General features: G+C 47.8%; 1 long non-coding RNA gene across 1 annotated transcript in view; it reads right to left on the reverse strand.

Moving 5' to 3' along the window:
- LOC142003498 (uncharacterized) overlaps positions 1-7065 on the reverse strand; it is a 59169-nt gene extending 52104 nt beyond the window's left edge. Inside the window, exon 1 of the long non-coding RNA XR_012642846.1 lies at positions 7012-7065. This is a non-coding gene — a long non-coding RNA (uncharacterized LOC142003498). The remainder of the gene's footprint in view (positions 1-7011) is intronic.
- Positions 7066-22656: the final 15591 nt, after the last annotated feature.

Genomic DNA, 22656 nt, shown 5'->3' on the forward strand with positions numbered 1-22656 from the left:
TGCTTAATTCCAGGCACTGCGGCTGCATTTCAGCAGTCAACTGCTTGTCAGAGGCTCTTTGAAACACATATTTAAAATTTAGACATATGCCGACGTCCCGTTGCATTCCATGGGACTTCAACACCCATCTGCGCTGAAGTGCTTTACTGAAATAGGGATTATGAGGCCCCAGAAACATAGAGGAACAGGGGCTTAGACTGTCAACAGCCTAACACAATGACCTGACCCGTTTCAGCAGGGGCTTTCAAGGGCTACCCTAACACAAATCATTACTGGCGTTTAGATCTGTCAAGGCTTTTGGAACCACATCATTTCTGTGCAAACTACAAAAACAGCTCTTACCATTAAGTTTCTGTAATTAACTAGGTAATTTAAAAAAAAAAAAAGCAAAATGGAGCTAAATCAACTGACTATGTAGCGTTAACTAAAAATTGCTCACCTATCTTTCTCACAGCACCTATTAATACTGAAATCATATAAACACAAGATTTAGTTGATTAAATGTACGTTTTAAAAAAAAACACAACCATAACAATCTACGAGCAAATTCTTCTTTGCACAAAAGCCATTTTCTGCCCTTCTAGATTTGTAAAGGGCCCTGAAAATAAATAACTGGCAGATGAGCATAAAGGAACTTTAGTATAAATGAGAAGAAGGCCTTTATATGCATGAAACCTGAGGTTTTTAGAGAGGATTAATGATTCTGGGTTACCCAGCTTGGGATTTCTTCTCCAGTCCCACTCCTCAAACTTCAGTCTGCCTGAAAAATCAGGCCTTTTAAAGCCTCTCTCCACATCCCACCAAAAATTACTATTCTCATTTGTAAGTGTTGGTTACTGGCCCTAATTCTTCCCCCATTGTCCAGCTTCATTGAAATCAGTGACATTGCACAGAGTAAAATTTTCATAAACCCAGCCCATGGGTACCCCATGGCTAAACCACAACAGAGGAGTTAGGCACAGAATAAACTTGACATTGTTGGACTGACAACTTGGAAGAAATGCAACACGCTGACCCCGACCTCATCACTTTTCACAAGAGATGGGTTGTCAAACAAGGAATTCTGGCCAACTTCAAGTTTTTGATCATAAGAAAGGCTTGCTTTTATCCCAGACTCATTTTACAACTATATTCATACAGGACATACATGAAATGCACCCACCTGGACAACAGTCCAACAGTGGAAAGAAGAGGCTATTTTTCGCTAAGGACCAAATTTATTGTCATAGGACTGGTCACAATTTTTGCATAAAAGCTTCTTTTCTTTAGAAAACTGGCTTTATGGTGAAACAAGAATTTTGGCAGACAGTGTCTATTTTGCTCAAAAAATAAATTCAATTTCTGACCTGAAAACAGAACTTTTTTTAGTGTCTAGAAGTTTGGGGCCCAAAATGCTTCTACAGTCAAATCACTAAAACCCATTAAAAATTTTTAAATGACAATCGAAAATTTGGATGACAGTGAAAATAGTTTCAGATTTGTCAAAATTTCTGGAGGGAGGGTTGGGTTGGGTTGGGTTGAAGAAGGAACTTGTTTGTCCATCTCTCTTATTATGGATCTTTACTATTCACACAAAACAAAGGGCATTCAGGTTTTAAGGCCACAAACGACTGGGTTTATAACTCAGAAGTAAGAAAGAAGAGTCAGTAATGTGAGAATCTGAATTTACGAATCCAAAGAAGTCAGGAGTTCAAAGGTGATAGTTAAAGCACATTTCATTCAACAATTGCTTTCTCCGTCCACTCACTCTGAACTCACAATGCCTTTGCTAGTCTTTGCCTCTCACCTCGGTATGGTTGGGCAGTGTTATCATTGACACACAGTGGCAGTGTTCCCTCTAAAGTTTTCCATCTATGGGCAGAATAAAATTTGTTATGTGCACTGAGCCATGTGTGGTTGTGCACCACCTATAGAAACACATTAGTGGAGTGCCCACACCCAGCTCATCAGCTGGGCGGCATCTGAATCTCTCCTGGGTGGCTGTCCAAGCACTCAGCTTACAGGGAACACTGCATACTGGCTGCAATAATTCCAGCCTAGACGTGGCTGCATTTCAGTGACCGGGGCTAATTTGCATATATTCTAAGATACCTTTACTCCACTCTGGCAATATGAAGTGGTCTTAAAGCAAGGGTGAATTCAGTTACACTTTAAGACTCCTTTATGCAGCCAAACAATGCTTAGGGGCCTTCCTGTAAAGGTAGGGTGACCCATATTTACCGTAGGGCAATGTGAACACCAGCCTCCACGGATGGAGAGCTGCTGTGCCATGTCAGGGCTCCTCAGAAATGGGGGCAGCTGCCCCACAGTGATGCCCCAGGGATGGGGGTCCCGCAGCCTCCTGATGATGGGGAGTGGAGGATGAGAGCTCCACAACCTCCCAGCAGGGAATGAAGAGGCCGCCCCGTGGCAGAGCTCACCAGCAATGCGGATTGCCTCCGTGAGGTTCCGGAGAATGAGGGAGCTGCCCAGCAGAGGAGCTCTCTGGCAGTGGGGGCTGCCACCTAGAGACCCCGGGTGCCAGGAAAAAGGAGTCCTGCAAAATATGGGACAACCTGGGTCACCTGTAAAACAGCTTAAATAAGGAACCGTTCCAGGAAAAATGGTAAGGATGGTCACCCTGTGTAAAGGAGATATTGGCCTGTAGTATTTGCACCCAGTTTGCAGGAACGTAAAAGGTGCAGGGACGTGCTTAATGCTAGGCACTGTGACAGGAGTTCAGTGGTCAACTCCTTTTCAGCAGCGCATTGATTTAGACACACGCTGATGTCCCATTGCATTGATAGGATTTCCACACCCATCGGTGCTTAAGTGCTTTGCTGAATGAGGGAGGAGGCCCTAAATGAAGAAATGAAGCCCACAGTTTGCAAAGCTCTTTGTGGGTCTTCCAGACAATGCTCCCCCCATCAGAGTAAAGGATTATTATTATTCTATTGCAATATCACCCCCAAAACACTGTACCCAAAGACTGAAGAAGAGAACGGTACTGCAGCTTCTTTTCCAATAAATAAACACAAATAAATAAAAACCTGCACCACTCTTAAGTATGTAACAGAATGAGGGGCTGATCTCTCTTTGAGATAGGCAAGTAGAACGCCAGCGTATGTCAACTAGAGTTATGCCTACCTAGGGAAAACAGAACAGACACTGCTGAGTGTTTACCAGTCAAATCAGAATGTCCAGGCAAGCTTAAATGGCTGCATGTACGCTGCAATTTGGATCAATGTCAGGCCAATACACTGGGATTTCTTACTGCAACTGGCTTGTGCTGGAGTATACATTGGGGAGGCAGGGGAGAAGTAAACTATTTGCCAGCCCTGGATTTGCAAGTGTTCAGATGCCATGAAGCTGTTATAAACAGCCAAACCTTCAGCTGGGTAGCTAACACAACGCTTAGTGATGGCCAGACATTGCAGGTGAGAACAGAGAACACTCACCCATCCTTCCATCTCTGATCATAGCCCCTTAGACATTCTATAGCAGGCACCTCAACCGCATCCGAACCACACAAATCTCTTGAGAGGATGCCATCACTATGGTGTATTCCCGAGTCCCTGGACACAAAATGACCTATGAAAATCAGGAAGACAAAATCAACCTGCAGAGAGAAAACCCTAGCCCGTGAAGGAACAAGCACTGCACCAAATTCATAACCTGACATCCCACTGGTGAGCCATCGGTAGGCCTGCTTCTCATTTACACCCAGCTCCCTTTACACCAGGCTGCAAGCATAAAATGACCTTCAAAGTGGGTGAATGTTTACTCTGGCTTTAAGGCTCCTTTACCTTTCGAGAAAGACATACAGGGCAGTTTTCCCTGGGAGCTGAGTGCTTGTGTGGCCACGCAGGACAAATTCCGGGGCTGCCCAGCTGAGTAGCAGAGCGCCCACAGCCAGGTTTTGTGTTTCTGTGGGTGGGGCACATTTGCACAAACCTCAGTGCACATAAAAATTATTCTGCACATGGGTGGAAGGGATGAGAGAGGCCGCTAGTACAGGGTCTCATCAGTGAGAACCAGTCCCATTGCCTATACAGACTCCAATTCATCACTGCTCTGCACACTGCACTTGGCCCACGAGTATAAAGAGGTTTTAAGGAGGGTGTACATCCACTCTCACTTTAAGGCCCCTTTGCAGTGAATCACATGCCAGCAGTTTGGCCCAACAGCCCTTCTCTTGATTGCTTACTATGTGCTATTAAAGTTGTAGCCCAAAGCAACCTGCACTTCTGGGATCAAATTCATGCCTAGCATAATGCAAACGACTCCAGCAAGGGAGGGATTTTACCCCAGAGGTCAGCTACATCGGGCTGAATTATTCACTGAGAATTAAATCTTCCTCGTTTTCTGATCATGTCTTTGCTACTCCCAGGCAGCTTATGCCAACAAATTCAGCCTATAGGGTCTCCCCTGCATTACTGACAGTGTGTGATTGGTCACCGGAAAAAAAAATATCACATAGTATTGTTCCCAGACCCTGATTGGATGACAGATTTTTTTTTTCAAATGGAAAGCGACCAATGGCAGGTCGCACATATCCAACAACCAATCCTTTTGTTCATGTACAAGCATCCTCGCTTGGATGTTTATAGGCATCTACCCTTCCTGCGGCCATGCCCCAAATGTTGGTGTGAACAAATGCATTCACACAAGCACTTGTGTGAAGCAAACGTGTGTACAAAATGAATAAGCCAAACTGAACTCCAACATTCATCCTGCAAATTCTCACCCACTATGCCGACATCTCTAATATCTACCGTTTCCTCAATGGCACCCATTTAATAAGTCTGCTTTTTAGGGAGGGAGGATGCTGTTATGAAGCATTGGACTGGGAGTCAGAAAATGGTAGGCAGAGTGACGGACTGTGATAAAACTGCCAGTGACCTCAGCATGGAGGGGATTTTGACTCTCAGTTTCTGGCTTTGCCACAGACCTTGTGCGTGACTTTGCATAGTCACCTTGAGGCTGATCTGAAATCCATGGGAATCTTTCCACTGACTTCTGTCATCCCTTAACCTTACCTAACCTGATTCTCTACCACTTTGCATCGACACTGATGCTACCGCCCAGTGGATGTGAAAACATTACCGGTCCAGGTTAACAATACTTTGCACTGATGTAAGCAATGACACAAAGAGACGTACATCTAAGATTCATGATACGGGTTGAACCTCTCTAATCCAGCACCCTTGGGACCTGACTAGTGCTGGATGAGAGAATTTGCCTGACAACAGGAGGTGAATATTTTCTTTCACGTTACCAACACTGCCACTGCTTACTGGGATCTTAGAAGACATTTCGGGGTAAATTACAGCTAAATAACAGCACCGAACCCCGAGCACCGGGACTGGTAGCTGGAAACAAACTTTATGGGACCACTTGGCTGCACCCATGATAAGCGTAGAGTGGCTACCTCAAAGCATGCCAGATTAGGGATGTTGCCAGATAAGAGTGCTGAATTAGAGAGTTTCAACCTGTACCGATAAATTGGTGTTTTAATAACTTACCTGCCTCACAGGAGCACTGGGGAAATAGATCCATAAATACATAGTAGGTGCTCAGATATGAAAGTGATTGTGGTGATGTGAATACCTAAATAGATGGTTGGCAAAGTAGCTCAGGTAGATTCCTTAGACTTTCACTGACTAGACTGCAAATATATCATAGGCAGGTATTGAATACTTTTGAATTAAAGGCCCCGTGAGTGGGGGGGGAGAAAGCCGCAGGAATCTTGTTTATTAATTTATCCTATAAAAGTAGGATAAATCTTTTATATTGTGCCCAGAACAACATCAACACCAAGGGTAGGTTATATCCATGTTGGTTTCTCCTGCACAGGATAGACATTAACAGGGCCAGCAAAGGTCAAGAGTAAATTCTTATTCTACACATTGCGGGAGAGGACTCACATGAAGTTGCAGCGCAACTGAGCATTCTTTTCCAAAAGTACTTCCAGTGGTGACACTGAAATTTAATTCTGACTTTTTTTTATTCATGGACTATGAAATCTGTTTCTTGGACTAGAGTCCTGAGTTGGTGGGGTGTTTTAATCCCTTATAGGACCTTCAAATTCTTCAAAATACAATGAAGAAACCTCTCCAAGTAGTTTGGTATACTTTTACCGATGAAGGCTAGATCAACCAGACTGATCGTTAGTGGTCAATAAGGCACGGTTAGGCCAAATCTTTGACCCAAAATTCCCTTTCAAGATAAAATAGGTCAGAATTCTCAAAGTCCATCTGGAGCAAGGCGGCAGGAAATCCAATGAAGGGGATCAAGACCAGAGTGAATTTGAAGTCAGACAGGACCAATTATATGCAATTCAGTAAAATCCTGTTAACCGCATGTAGATTTACCCAGAACACGAATTTTTTTGGGAGGGGAGGGGGTGTAAATGTCCAGTGTTGGACGCTTGAATCCAGTAAAGAAATGTAAAATATTTTTTTTTCCTTTTTGAAAAATGCTTGTGTAGATAGAGTTAAAAAAATTATACAGAAAATTGCAACAAATCGTTTTCAGAATCATTGTATCATTCCTCCACACACATACCTGATAAATGATAAAAGTCATGGAATTAAGTTTTTAAAATGTAAATAACTGGGGAGAAAAAGAGCCCATATTTTCAAAGCAACCACTGATCAATGTTTTGCTGTGCTATTGCTGCTTTTTTTTTTTGTATAATGCAATGCACAGCACCTTTGATTGGTAAAGTAAAAAGGTATATAGTAAGAGTATTTTTAAAAGACAATCTACATAGATTTATGAATTCCTTGGTGAGATCTGATTGGTTACGCAACTACGCTGCATCCCTTCTTTTTAGTCAGAGTCTTGCTATTTGACTAATTCATCATTTATTCGAAGTTATACTTGTGCAATTCAAGGATGTTAGTTTTGCTTAAGACAAGTGGGTTTTTTTGTTTTGGTTTGGTTTTTTTTTTTTTTTTACATGCACTCAAGTAATAACACCTCCTTTATATCATATGATGAAAATAGGTTCTTAAAAAAAAATCCTACCTCCAGTTTTAAATCCAGTTTCAAAAAGGTGCCTTTTCCTCTTCTTTTTTCTTCTTTCTTTCTTCTCCCCGCCTCTTCCTTTCAGTGGCTTTCTTTCTTCTCCACATCCTCCTCAGGCGTGTAATGGGGTTATTTTTACTTTCGGTTATCTAGCTTTATGAAGAATTGACACCACTCATACAGCTAGATAACCAAAGATAACAACCAACCCCTGACGTCTGCAGCATCAGCAGCCAAACAACAAAAACAAAAGCCTTCTTTTTTTCGCCAGCAGGTTTCAGTGGCACATGTCTTTTCAGAAGGAATGGGAAATAAATAAAAAGATGCAAATATTAACAGTAGGAACAAGTGCATGGAACATAAACAGATTGGGGGACCCTGATCCTGTTAGTCATTGAAGTTGAAGGCAAAACTCCCATTGATTTCAGTGGGACAAGATCAGGCCCCATAAAACACATTTTTAAGCGAAAAATACAGTGATTATGAGATCCACACAAAAGCTTCCATTCCTTCACTGGGTGCACATCTTTCTTGACTCATTTCCATTAATATCAAATAGGATTATTTTAAGATAGGAAATTAAAGTCTTTAATGTGCCTTAAGGTGGAGAATTAAAATATTTAATATGACTTATTTTTATGTACAAAGCTTAAATAAAACTGCAAGACTAAAAAAAAACCCAAAATAATAATAATTTTTAAAATGCCACAGGTCTGACATAGGTCGTAGCCTGTGCATTGGCAAGCAGGCAAGTTTATAGACGTCTATACCAATACCTGACCACAAAAAAAATCAGGAGTCCATCAACATCTCAAGAAAGCAGAGGAAAAAAAAGACTGCGAATGGGAAAAGGCATCAGGGAATATATTATTTTTAAAGAAGCAATGTCTTTTAGAAGGGAAGGTAGGACTGCAAATATAAAAAAGAGTCAGGCAAGCTCAGCTCTCCCACGGGCGGGTGACCCTGGGCAGACAAACACACACACCTCAGCCGAGTCATCTGCTCCCTTCTAGGCTACGAAGCACTTACATGGTCGGAGGTGGGTGGAAAAGAGCCGATTCCCTTGAAAACACCGCGGGTTCTCCTCCTCCTTCTCCTCAGACTAGACAGCCTGGCCTGGCCGCCCCCCTTCCAGCAGGGACTTGGAAGGCAAAGGCAACCCCCCGCCAAACGACCCCCAGCGGATCCCGATGCGAGCCCGGCGAGCCCCTCACATGGTCTGAGCCACTCTGCGCGCAGCCCCCCGGTTTCGCTCCTTATCCCTCCCTCCCCCCGGCTCTGCCCGCAGCCTCTGGGAGGGGGAGGGGAGCTGCACTTTTCATTCATTCTTTCACGCTCTCTTCCCTCGCCGCTGCGCCTGATTGGCTCCGGCCGGCCCTGACGTCACCCGCCCGGGCTCCAACCGCTTTGCGGCGCCCGGCAGTTCATCAATGAGCTGAGCGAACCCGGCGAGAGGAAGTGGAGCTCGAGGCAGATGCGCCCGGCTCGTTCCCCTGCCCCGCGGCTCCTCCTTCGCCCCAATGCCCCTTGCAGCGGCGCATGCAACCAGCCGCCGGCAGCGCGGCGGTCTCATTCGCCCCCGCGGCTCCGTTCCCCGACCCCTGTTAATGGTCCGACTGGTCTAGCTCATCCCGGCTCCTAACCACGCCGCGGTGGTCGCTCGGGTTGGAAGGGGGGCGGCGGGGCACCCGCCCAGGCTTGTGCCACCGCGGTGCAGACGCGCGCGTACGCGCAGCTGCCGGCCTGCTCGTCTCCAGCGGCCGAGCTGGCGGCTTTGCCTCCCTTTCCCAGCAGCCCCAGTGTGGGGTAAAGAAACCCCATAACGTTTCTCCCCGCTCGATGCCGGATCCGCCTTCTGTGGTACTGGCAGCATTTTCCGGTGGGCTGTGGGCAGTTTCTAATGACCCAATGCGGGGGGGGGGGCGTCTGGTGGTTTCTCTCGGACTTTAGATCACACCAGATTTGAATCAGAGGGAGCGCCGAGTTTCCTTTCAGCTAAAGCTGGACCGCAAGCAGCTCTCACGTGCATCATTTTGCCCCAGAATTCTGCATGGAGACGGGTGGGAATTCGTTTAGTTTAAAATCAGATTTAAAAAAAAAAAACTCATGTTACCTTCTCCTGCGCATGACCTGATCCAACCCATTCTTCTCAGCATCCAAGGCCAGACAAGCACAGTCAGCAAAGGAGTCTATTATTCCTACGCCTCTACCTTGCAAGGCAATAATGCAATCCACTTCCCGAGCTGCTTCTGCGAGGCTTTTTCATGCACCTCTGACCAAGGGAACCAAGGGCGAGAAGAATTTGTATTGCTCGGATTGCCCCTTATTTTAATGGTGCCCAGATTTGCATTTTCCCTTTCACCCGCCTAGTCTCCCCGGATCCCTGCCTCCTGCCTACTACGGAGTGACTCCGGTTTCATTCCGCCTCCACTCCTCTATAGTCAGAGGCCTCTTTGCTGCGCCCTGTTTGTCATCTCAAGGCCTTGTTCTGCTTCTGTGGAAATCGCTAGAAACCGACGCGTCCAAAGCTTGCCCGCTGACGCTAGGCTAGAGAGATATACCTAAGAGTGGGGAGTGACCTTCAGACTGACAACAGCCTATGCGGGTACATGATCTCTGTGTGTAGACAGATAGACAGAGGAGGTGGGTGGACGTAGACAGACAGACAGACAGAGTTTATGGGGACAGATAGAAAATCTGTTAACTTGTGTCAGTTAGCAAATATTCTCTCTTATTTAAACCCTGGTCCACTTTCCTCATTATTTACCAAGCTTCGGCTTCCCCGGCTTCCGCCTCACACACACTCCGCTTTGCCCCTTTCTGTCCGATCCGGAGTCACACCACGTTCACTCCGCTTGAGCGCTACGCGCTCAGACCCAAACCGCGCCCGGCCGTGTACTTTCCGGGCGAGCCCGTGAGGGGTCTGAACCCTTATTCTATTACAGGCATCGTGACTGCCGCAGAACTACCGGCAGGGCCTCCCAACACCTGACCTCTTTCGTATCCCGCTAGCTAAAGCCGTCCTTCTCATTTCCCCGGACTGCGTTTACACTCCGCCTTCTTTGCGATACCTGGGAATGCAGTAAAGGCCAGAGAGGTTTTTCCTTCTTGCTACCGGCAGCGCAAACATTGGAATGGCTCCTTTCCTCCCCGCCTTGGATTAAAAACACGGGTTTGTGTTGCCTGCTACTAAAGCGATCTGCACCAAATGAATCCCGCCTAAGGCATTCGAGGTGTAAACAGTAACTGAGCAAGATGGAAAACGCCCATGTCCAGGGACGTGTATTTATTCCGAGTCTTATTTTTGCCCTTTTGCTCTTTAGGGGTTTGTGTGTGTTCAGATGCGCTCTAAATTGCACAGAAATCTCCCTTCTTTCTTTCACCAAGCCCGGCGAATTTTTGGCTTTAAAATGTGGATTTTCTCCAGGTCAGATCTATTAAAAAAAAAAAGACTGGGAAAATGCCGGTGTTGTTATTTTTGCGTGGAAATCGCTTGGAAGGAAAGCTCTCCAGCATTTCCCACGGTGTGCAATTTTGCTTACTTCCTGAAATGTTAAAATTCCTGAAAGGCCATTTCACGCCCTTCTCCTTTATCAACCCCTTTCCTGCCTTTGGGCTTGGGCTATTGAACAGAGTCTCTTGCGACAGTGACTTCTGTCGACAGAGCGCTGTAGTGTAAGCCTAGCCACAGATGTTCAAAAAGGCCACGACTGTTCGCCACACGCGCCTTGCTTCAATGTTCAGTCTCTGGGCGGCTCGTAAGATGGAGAATGTCTTGCATCGGCTATAAAACATTATTTATCTCCGATTTGCTTCTATTTCGCCCTCAGATGCCTATTCTACCCAGATTTGAACTTCACCGCAATTTCTACAGTTCATCTCAAGAAGGAGCCTGAATAAATTTGAGCAGGGGCCAGCGGTGGGTACCTTTTATTGGCCCAGCTGCTGGTGGGGACAGAGAACAGAGATTTTTTTCCCCAGGGCCGCAGTAAAGCCGGAGAGCGCAGCTTTGCGGAATCAGCCCGCAGGATGTCTGAAGGAATTCCGCCCGTCGGGGATTTTCCTCCTGGGTGAGGGAAAAGAAGTTTGCTGATGTATCTCATCCGCTTCAAACTGCCTCCCCGTCCTGAGGCCGGAAGATGGGTCTTCTCCCGGACAGAGGCTGGGACGAAGGTTAGGCGCGGCGTTGTATCTTTAAACAAATAAAATCGGGGGTCTTTCATTCACAGCCCAGCCCCGAGAGGGGAAAGCAGGCCGCGGGGTGCCTTTCTTATAGGGTTGATCCTCCACTCGCTGACCTCCTGAGATCCCTTCCAGCCCTGGAAGTCTGTGATTTTCTCTGATTCTATTTTTCCCACGCGGGTGGCAGAAGCCTCTTACCTCGTACCACAAACTCCATTCTCGCCAAGCAGCCAGATGCTAAGTCAGGGGGAGGGATCACTCAGGGGGTCGAGCATGAGCGTGCTAAACCCGGCGTTCCAAGTTCAATCCTCCAAGGGGCCATTTAGGGATCTGGGGCAAATAGATGTTAGGGATGGTGCTTGGTCCTGCCAAGAGGGTAGGGAGCTGAACTAGATGACCCCCTGAGGTCCCTTCCAGCCCTAGAGGTGTGTGTACCCCCAGAAATCAAGGGGCACCCTTGCACGAGAAGGGCCCCGCTCACTGCCCCTTAGCATCGAAGGGCATCTGTGAGCCCTCCAAGTTAACCATGGGGGGCCGAAGCAGCTGCTTCAGCCCAAAAGAAAATCAAGCCTGGGTGGCTTCATCGCTGGAGCCCTCCAACCACGGAGCAGGTCATTTTATTGTTGTTTTTTTAAGTCCCAGATCCCCGGAGCATGTCACCGCTGAGCAAAGCATTCCAGCGGTTTAACTACACAGAACCCAAGAACTTTTGAAATACACTTTCAACACCGTCCCAGAGGTTTGCGTTTCCAGCCCGGTGGAGGGGAATTGTGAAAGAGCATTTGCCCACCCACCCCAAATCTCCATGATTTCTACAGGACTTGCCGGCGTTCAATTCCCTTTCTCCCGCCGGCTAAGAACTTGTACATTTCCGAAATACCGTCCGTGTATGCGGGACCCCTGCGGGTCTCACCGGCAGACGTTGGCCCAATACAAATGTGACCTCCTCCGCCCTGTCTCATCTCACTCACAGGATTGTGTATCGATTGAAGTGCCTTGTTACTAAGGCGCACACACACTTCGTGTGTGGATGTGTTAGACACAAGGACCTAACAGCAGGACGGCGGCGTGTCAGGGATGGCTCTTCTGACATTTACACAACTCCGCACCGACGCCAGTAGAAAGCGTTCCCCTTGCAGGCTGCTGGCTGGGTGTCACGTCTTTGTTTCTTAAGGAAGATATTTAAAAATCCGAGTGTGATTGCCCGAGACGTTTGATGCAAATGTTTTGTGTTTAAAGCCATAACACCGCAGCTCGAGTCCCCAAACCTATCATTTACAGGTCAGTTTTACATCTAATTAAATGGGCCCTTTATGGATCCCTGAAGTGTTTGGGGTTAATTTATTTTATCTTACGTCCCTCTGCTTCTTTGCTCAGCTAATTCCGTCCAAAAGCAATGTACGATCACAAACCTATTTTCTTCCCGATGGGTTTTGCCATCTCTTCTGCCCCAACCACACACACACCGGCTTCCTCCAACGAATAGACCAGGATACTGACGTCTAGTTTAAAGCATTTCATAGAGACGGGGTTAAATTGAAATATTTCGGGAAAATTCTGCCGAGCATTTGTTGCAGTTGCATTTGCTTTACTGTCAGTTTTTACAAATTCCGTTGGGATTTCAGTTAAAAATACAAAGCGATTATTCTCCACCCTCCACACCGGCTCGTTAGCTTTTTTAAAAAGTCACCCGATGTAAAAAAAAGAGATTTGGCACCTTTGCGCTATAAATTCTCCAGCCGAGAACAGTCACGTTTCAACCAGAAGCATTAGATTCAAATGGCTTTTTTTTTTAAGAGCAAACCCGAATGGGCTCAGATTTTAAATGTGAGAACATGAGCAAAAGGACCCAACCAAAACTCCTGGTAAAACGCACACAGCGAGATGCGCGGCTGCTCTGTAAAGGGCCAACTAACGTCTGGCAGGGTGGCCCTGCTCAAATCATTTAGATACGTTTTACTCCAGGCGAGCCTGCTTTTGTGTAGGACGCAGGTCAGCCCCTGAAAATGCTACACGGGATTCAACACATCTTCAAAGCGTATCGCAGGGGAAAGAAAGGTTGTGTGCGCACACACCTATGCTGTTTCTTCAGCAACACAGGCGTGTGTGAGCAGCTATACACCGGCGCTTATGTATGCGCATATGAATCTCTGCGTGTAACCAGCTGGAGCTAACTCATGTTAGGGGCATTTATACAGAGATATTTACATTCGCATATAGGTGTATGGTCACACACATACATATGCTTTGAGAAACACGTTGCTATAATACATGTATATTAATTATAATTATATTATGTTTATTATATTATATTATATTAATCACCATACACACACACACACATATTCCTTACATTCTCTACATATGCAGTCCATGAAACACGGCCTTAGAACCTTCCGCTTTTCAGACGGATTCCCTTACACATAATTGTTTCAAATCCCCGACTAGATACTTTCAGGTTCTTTAGTAAAACTGGCAAACCCCAGAAACTGCTGTTCTTAGCTTGTGCTGTATACCCCAGAGCAGTTCAAAAGGGATCCTTTCGCCTGCCTTTTATAACCTTTTCCTGGCACTACCTAATGACTGCTTTTCCTTTTTTATTTAGTGGTGTTTCCTCTAAATACTGTATAAATAGACAGGAATAATGGCATAGTTTAATGATTTGTTCTCATTGCAATAGACTACCAGTGACAGGTAACCTTCTTCTTCCCCCCTCCTCCCTCCGCAATATAAACTCTGGATTCTGTTTTTCCTCTCCATTTTTCATTTGCGAAAGTGTTTTGTGCCCAGGAAAGCTCCTGACCTAATACATTTGTCTGCTCAAGGTGCCCCAGGACTTCTTGCTATTTGCAGTAGACTTGTTTCTGTTGTACGAAAGGAATGTAGAGAACAGATTTCCTGTCTACCTGATGTGGGAGAAAAGATGTCTCATCTCCTTTCAAACATAGGTATGTTTGCTGTGAAGAGGATAGATAGATAGACAGATAGACAGAGATAGGGGAGGGAGGGAGGGATGATCACATACCCATGTATGTACTTGTAAATTAAAGTACTTGTAGATTAGTTTACCAGAGTAATTGCTTAACACTATGTTCTATCTTTGGAAGACATTTTCCAAAAAAAAAAATAATGACTAATTGTATCTCTTGCTCTGTACAGAGCATTTGAAGGGATCCTGCCCATGTCGCAGCCCCAGTGCATGAGTGCAGGGCTGAAGCTTAAAAGGCACCCTGGGGTTTTCATTCTTCCTTATCTGTGTATGTAGCCTGCATGGCCTTGCTCAGAGTGGGTACCTGCCCGGCTCGCCTTTAGAGAGAGGCAGAGAAAGGGGAATGCTGTCTGCGTGGACGTGAAGACACGATGTCCCTGTGTGGATTGTATGACACAGCCCGAGTTAAGGTGATATTGACTTAACCAGCTTGCAGGGCTCCATGCTGATCTCTCTCCTAGTGATATAAATCAGGAGTGAATCGGAATAATATACCGTGCATGTGACCGCAGAAGATCTCCCATCCCTTTTTATCTCGGTAGCATCAAGAGGCTATAGCGCACTACAATAAAACGTGGAAGGGAGTCATGCAGGACCCATGCAAGCAATAGACAGAGATCTGGAATGGCGTGCGGGTGGGGGTCGGTGGGGGGAGGGGGAGTTTCACAAGGTATTTCTAGTGCCTTCGTCGCCATGAGGCCGAAAGAGATGTTAAGCAAAGCAATGACTCTACCTGTTCCCCGGGACAGCAGGATCTTTTCTGCAAGAGAAGAGATTCAAAGGGGAAGAGTTAAAAATGCTGTGCGCCTGGTCAGTTTCAACGCAGTGTCCTAGCACGAGAGGCCCTCTGCCCAGGTTAACACCCTGGGGACCTGGCATTACCCTGAACACGCGTTGAAACTGAACAACTCCCAGGCCTTATGAAAAGGGAATATTTAAAACACAACCGCTTCCCTTCCCAACCTCTCCATTCTTCCTCCCTCTGTTTAAAATACCCACCTCAGGAATTAGTACCTACACCGCAAGCTCCTTTTGGGGGAGGGAAACCAAAGATTTATGCTGGTTAATCTGCGTGGTGTTACCTACCGGAAGAAGAATCACCAGGGCTATGGCTCTTTAACGCGGACTGCCTACACTCGGAAGACGTGTATTCAGCATTCCTACTCAAAATCCCTTGAGAGAAAGCCGATGAACGCGCATTTTTATTATTAGCCTAGCATTTTAGAGGTCCCGGTCTAGACGTCTTATGTGAGGCTCAGAATAATTTGCAGTGTGTGTGTGTGTGTGTGTGTGAGAGAGAGAGAGAGAGAGAGAGAGAGAGAGATGCACCTTTTCATTAACAAATGAGGCATAAGATGGAAACATGCTGTGGGTATTTCTATATAAAATTAGGTTAGGGACACTGAAAGCAGACAGAAACTGCAGACACAAAACATGATCTATTGCCGACGCTGCCGAACCAAGATCCCCTTCTGGCAACCCGAAAGGGTCTTAGGAATGAAATGTTCTCATGTGCACAGAGGCAATTAGAGAAAAATTCAAGCAATGGTCCAGAGAGTGCTTGGCCCTGCCAGGAGGGCAGGGGCCTGGACTTGACCTCTCCAGGTTCCTTCCAGTTCTAGGAATCTTCAGGGCCCATTATTCAGAAAAATAAAACTCCATCTTTGCAGACATTAAAATCTCCTCGCACCTGGCCTAAAAAATCTGCATGTATCCAGGGCGATCGCTGGCTGGATCGCCTGGGTATTGGAGCTCTGGAATATGCTGCAGATTTTTCAGAGACACAATAGAACACAACACAACTCTGTCTGTTTCTCCCTGCATCTGGCATCTCCCTGCAACGTATGGACCGAACACAGAGGTGTGTTTCATAACACGAGGTGAGGGGCGAGGCCTGGAAACGGCTCCGCAGGCCAGTGGCAAGAATTTCAGAAAGGACACCGGGACAATTTTTAGAGCCTGGGGTTCTGCCTCCAACCCCCTTCGGAACAGCTGCATTAAAACCAGGCAGTTTGGGTGCAAGGTTTAGCTTCTTCTATTTATAGTAAGGAAGCCATATTTCTGCAGCGTGGTGGTAACTGACAAATGCACTTCCGGCTGATTTTGTAGGTGTGTTACCTCTGGGGGAGAGCTGCTCGCTGGACATTTTTCTAGGGTAGCTTTTAAATTCCACAGAAGGCTTGAAAAGAGACTTTTCGCCCATCCCAGGCTCCACCATCATATTGCCACAGGAGAGTGGATACTTGAAACGTCAGGCTGAACTGGCAGGGCTGAGAAATCACTCCGCTCTGTCCATTACACACTTCACACACAGAGAGACAATACGAAAACTCTGCTGAGAAGTACATCTTTCCCTTCCAATGTACGTTTCTCCAGGAAAGGTGAAAGTAGATGCGACGTAAGACCCTTTGTACTTCACAAATGTGCTTTGCTTTAACAGAAGGGATCTCACCTCTGCAAACGAGAAGGGTCTTTAGCACTGAAATTCCGGTGCTAATGCCCAGCACTTAAGGCTATTGTAACTTGAGATGTAAGTTTCTTTTATACACATAAACCCATGAGGGCAGATCTGCTTATTTGATCATGAGCCCCAGATAATGTTATTTCAGTGCTGTGGCTTAGAAGGCCCTAGTAATCTTTCTCGTTAAAAACTTCAAGGGTTAGCTGGTAAACCCGTTGGGTTTCAAATCCCTGTCAGGCTAAAAAGAAGCGAGAGCGATTAAAAATACATGCTTCCCAAAAAAAGAGTTAGTCGGCACATGTATAGGTGTCCGCACAATGGTGGTGCACAAACGTACACAATTTACACCTAGCAAGGGAGAGGCGTAATTTAAGCCGTGCGTTTTTCCATGGGTCTTTCAGTAATTTGTTTAAGGGAGGGAGGGAAAGAGAGGCAATCCTGAAGCGGTGGTTGGTGTGTGGATGTGTTTGTTATATGTGGGAAAGGAAGGAAGGAAGGAATCATATGTAGCTATCTATGTATCTATCAATCCATCCATCCATCTATCCATCCCCTTATGATCTATCTATCTATCTATGGGGATGGATAGATAGACACATAGATATCTGTGTATCTATTATCTATCTATCCATCCATCCCCTTATGATCTATCTATTTCTCTAGCTATGGGGATGGATAGATGGACACATAGATATCTATCCGTGTATCTATCTATCTTCTATCTACCATCCATCCCTTTATGATCAATCACACAGAGATCTGAGTATTATCTGCTCCAATCTGACAATCTGAAGAAGTTGAGCGTTACCCACAAAAGCTCATCAGCGTACTTAATAAATAAATGCTCTGGTCTTTAAGATAACTACAGGACTGTTTGTTTTTTGTAAAGCTACAGCCTAACAGATCTAAGTGTGCTTGCAAAGAGGCTACGTCTGTGTATAGGCAGCCCTCCCTCGCCCCCATCTAGGAATTAGTTTCTACTAAATATAGCCTTAGATGATCAAAAGGCCTGTGAGGTGTTTAATTTCCCTTTTTTCAGAATTGTATCCTTATTTCTCCCACACATATGACGGGTTCAACTGTAAATCCAACCTAGGCCTTTCAGAATGAATTCTCTCTCTCTCTCTCTCTCTCTCTCTCTCTCTCTCTCACACATACACACACACACACACACTTTGGAACAATCAAGAGGCACGCATTTAAAAAAATCATCGCTGTGCTCCTTGGCCTGTCTCGTTTCTGTCTTTAAAACCTGAAGGGGGGCGCTCCCCAGACGCGCTTAAACCAAAAGGGGGTGGATAGTAAACGAAATGGATCCTGCGCTTTGTTGCCTTTCGGTGCCAAAGTCACCCCAACATTTCGGGGGCGGCGGAGGGGGGAGGTTTCCTGGGCGCGTGGTGGAGCAAGAGAAAATGGACTCCGGCTCACGGATAAAGCAGCGTTGGGAAATTAAACCCGGACAAACCCCGCTCGTGGGAATAGGCCAGATGAGGAGCAATTCACAGCAGCCTCTCTGCGGGGCGTTTCACCCCTCGCTCGCTGGGTGATCGCGAAGCTCCCGGGTAACCGGGTGTCGGAGGAAGGACTTTGGGAGGGCGGTGGGGGAGGGTGCTAGGAAGGAAAATAAAGACGGATCCGCCGCGGCGGCTGCTGCTGGGTTTGTCTCCCCTAGCAAGGCCTGGGCTTGAAGCATCGAGGCCACCCACGGCCCTTCACACACGGAAGCCCGCGGAGCTTCCGCCTTTCTCCCTGGCTGAAAACTTCCCCGGCTCCCTCTCAGCTGCGGGAGGCAGCTGCGGACTGGGGGTGGGGGTGGGGGTTGTTCTCTGTGCCCGCAGCCCAGAGCCATCCTGGTGCGTGGCGATAGGAACCACCCCCCAGGATCGTGCGCTTTCCAGCAGGCGAGGGGCTCTGGAGGTTGGGGGGCGGGGGAGAGAGCAAAAAAACCAGCCACGCTTCCCCCGCACGGATGACTCCATCGGCAGCCGCAGAGCAGCAAAGCACCGGCCCGGATCCCGCCCCCATGGGGAACACAGCTCTGGCTGCAACGCGGCGCCCGGGCTTGCCCGCCTTGGCTTGCAATTACCCTTCGCACTTACCAGCGCCGGCCAGGGGGGTTCCGAGCCCGAGCCTGCAGCCCGGCAGAGGTGCGCGGAATGAGCCACTCCTCCCCGCAGCCTACCCACTTGTGGAGGGCTGGCTGGTGCGTGGGGTGACGTAGCGGCGGTCCGTCCATTCAGGATTTTTTTTTCCCCGCCGCCCCCACCTCCCCGGATTGCAAAGGAACGTGGGTCTTTACCCAGGTAACAAATCGGGCAAAGAGCCCGGAGTCCTCTCCCCAAAATATTCGCCTCCCCCACCTCCAAAAAACAGTCCTCGTTAACAATGAACGGGGCTGTGCAGAGAGAGGCAGCAAGCCGAGGGGGCAGGAGCCAAGATCGCTTTTGATCTAAAAATAAAGGGGGGGTCTCCCCCAGATGCTCCAGGAAGAACCACCCTCTCCCATTCTTCCCTCTTGCTGCCCCTCGGCTGCCGAGGACATGAAGAGATCTATCGACATGAATGGCCAAGATTCTAGTGGCAGGTTTTTTCTTTTTTCCCAAAAAGGGGGGAGGTCTTGAAATGGGGGTGGCGCCTCTTTCAGCGCGGCCAATAACCTTAAAGCTGTCTTTTCCACATACCCCCTCCCTCCCCTCTGCCCCCCAAAGCCTCTTCAGGTCTAGGAATTCGTCTAGGTCAGGCTCAAGATCGTGGAAATCTCAGCTGTCAAACGCCCAAGTTGAGCTTTCCAGACTGGAGGTCTTTAAAAGAAGGGGAATGGGGCGGGAGGAGGGGAATCAGCATTACCATAATAATCACATCTCCGGCAAGTCGCTTTGAATGAAGGCATAGGAAGCGCTAGAGTGAAAGTCTAGACTGGGGTGGGGGTGCGGGGGAGGTACCCCTGGATTTGCAAAACTTCGGTGGGTGTATGTGGGAGAGAGAGCGAGCACGGGAGGGATCAGAGCTCTGGTTTCCCCTCCGGTGGGAGGAGGCTGCTGCTCAGATCTGCCTAGTATCAATAAATAACTGGCTGGCTACGGTCCCGTGATGTTTTTGTTTGTTTTGTTGTCTGTCAGGTCTGGTTTCCACGGTAGATCCCCGGCTCCCGCTGGAAGGCAGCAGAAATCTAACGGCCCGTAGAAAATGCATAATAAAGTCCCTCCTCCCGGGCAGGCCTGGGAACTCGGGACGCCCTGAACTTCATCCACAGCCGCCCTCTTGCATGCTGATGAGCCCCGTCTCAAGTTCATTGTCAGCCAGCCCTCGCAGACTGCCCGCCCCTCCCCCGCCCACACGGCTCCCCGGTCGAACTTTTGTCCAATAACCATCACCCACCCCCCCTCCCGGAAGGGGGAGGGGAAATATTTTTTAAAATGCGTTTAAACTGCCACTTTTAGACATCATCACACTTAACCTCACTCCCGGCAGCAGGCCTGCAGTCCCCAGTTATAATACCCCTTCCCCCCACCTTAAAAGCACACCCTGCAAAGTTTTCAGGGTTCGCCTCTGGGCGAAGCTGTTGCTCTGGTCCCTCTGAGATGCCTCTGGGGCTACTGGTTAATTTCACTTCCGTTCTCTTATTTTCCCACCCGCCAGAGCGCTAGGTAAAGATCGCACCTTCCTACCTTTTGCAACATGATTTGGAAAAGCTGATTAGACAGACAGATGCCGTAGAGGGTTTGTCTGGAGAGAAATAGATCGATAGATTAGGGTGGGTCTGGGGATAGATAGGTAGGTAGAGGGTTTGTCCAGGGAGAGGCAGCGTGATAGCTAGAGGAGGTGGCTGGGGATAGATAGACAGGGTTCCCCTAACTGACCTTTCAAAAGGAGAGGGCACCTTTGAGGGGGAGTGTATCTGAATCAATATCTACCAGCTCAGGTGGTATGCATGTACCGATAGACTACACCCCATTCATACCACGTGAGTTGGTAGCCTCTGATATAGATATAGTCCCGCTCTGGGGTAGCCCTGCTTGGGAATGTCTAACTCCGGTTTTTCCGGTGTGTCAGTGAAGTGGGGGGGGGTTGTCTCTCATTTGAAACACCGATCTCTGTATTTAAACAAAAGCCCGCGCCTCGCCCCAGCTGCCAGCCCCATCACCCCCATGGGTAGCTCGTGGTGTTTGTAAAAACGAATCAAAACATACCGGCACCCCGGTTGCAACTACTCTGTCCTACAAAATCTGCACACACTCCCCATTCTGCACGCTGCTTTGATTACTTCTGCTTCAGTGATTCGGGGAGACACATTTCTCTAACCTCCTCCTCCTCCTCCTCTTGTTTGAAACATTTTCATTATTATTATTATTATTATTATTATTATTATTACTTTCTCACCAACTCCCATAAATCGAGCGGCTCGTCTGGCCTCATACGTGTCCAGCAACCAAAGCCTCCAAGCCTTTTGTTCTGGCAAATCTCATATTGTCATCACTCTATGGGACTTTATTTAAACACCCCCCCTCGCAACACCTCCCAAGATCACGTGAGCCTGGCTTTTCCCTCTCTCTCCCCCCTTCCCCCTCCCTCTTAAAAATTGCTCATTAGCAGAAAGGACGCGAAGAGGGGGGAAATTATAATTAAAAAGAGACGCTCCTGATTGCTCGCGTCTCTCTCTCTTTCTCTCTCTCTCTCTCTCTCTCTCTCACACACACACACACATTCCCCCTTGCAGTGCAAAGTGGGTCCAAGGATTTCAGGGGTGTTCTCTGAGCCCCAGCCGTTGGGACCCTTCCCAGCTCAAGGTCTGGGCTAGGCAGGCTGACAGATCGGTCTGTACATTTTTAATGTCATTGGCAAAACAAAAGCGTTCAGCCAGGGGGTGGCACCTCCTGGATTCAGACTCCAAAGGAAAGGGGGCTAAAAAGACATCTTAACTTCATCCTCCCTTTCTCCGGCTGATGCAGAAGGGACCAGGGGACAGACACACGCACTGGAATCTCTCTTTTAAAGAAATCACACCCTTGCTTTGTTGCTTACCTCCTGGCTGTGCCACGAAGCCCCCTCTCGCGCTGCTGCGGAGACGGGGCGGCATGTTCGGGTCACGCGTCTTGTTTTATTAATTATTATTATTATTATTATTTTTAGCGAGCTAGAAAACGAATTTGCTACTTGCCGCTTTTCTCTCCCGCTCGCTCTTTCTCGCGCCTTTTCCTTTTAATCCTCGGAGGAGCAGCCCCAGTCTCCAGCAGGGACCCTGAAGATGGAATCGACAAGGGGGGAAAAAAATCCCATAAGGGGGGGAAGGCGTGTGAGGCGCCAGGATATATACGCGCTGTCCAAAGAGCCTTCCACGTAGCCTGTACGTAAAGTACACGTATTATATTCAAAAAAATGTTGGGAGGTCAAATTCATCCATGACACGGATGTTTTGGAAGGGGGAGGGGGTAACAGCGTTGCAAAGCTTTCTTCACCTGTGCATGTCTAGCAATCCAGCAGCCAAGCCCATCCGCCCGGCAATTAGAAGCTCATTACCATATATGCAAATAGGGCAACCTATACCCGCAGCCCGGGGGGCATTCTTGCCGCGTTTCTTAGCAATGACACCCAGGTCTAGCAATGACACCCAGGTCCCAGGTCTGCTGGGAAACAGCTGCGGGCTTTTTGCCGGTTTAAACAGGAAGCCCTTCTGCGGCGAGCGAGAGGCTGGCCGCCTGAGCCACGGGTTCGCTTCCCACCGCCGGCCCAAGAGGGACCCTCATTGCAGAGCTCAGGCGCTAGAGTTTGAGCCGCTGAAGGGAGTCATTGGCCTAGTGCCCGAATTAGGCAGAAGTTAGCGGAGGCAACCCGGCCCCTAACTGTGCTGATGGCAGCCGTGTGAAACGGCCAGAGCCGCCGCCAAGCCACAGCGGTTTCACCGCCCCCTCCAGAAGGAGCGAGCGCGCCCCGGGGGGCCCAGCTCTGCAGTCGGGCAGACGGCGAAACCCAATACTAATAACACTCATGGATTCAACCTCCGCTGCGCAGCCTG

This window comes from Carettochelys insculpta, chromosome 30 (assembly GCF_033958435.1).
Source record: "Carettochelys insculpta isolate YL-2023 chromosome 30, ASM3395843v1, whole genome shotgun sequence".
Taxonomy (NCBI): Eukaryota; Metazoa; Chordata; order Testudines; family Carettochelyidae; genus Carettochelys; species Carettochelys insculpta.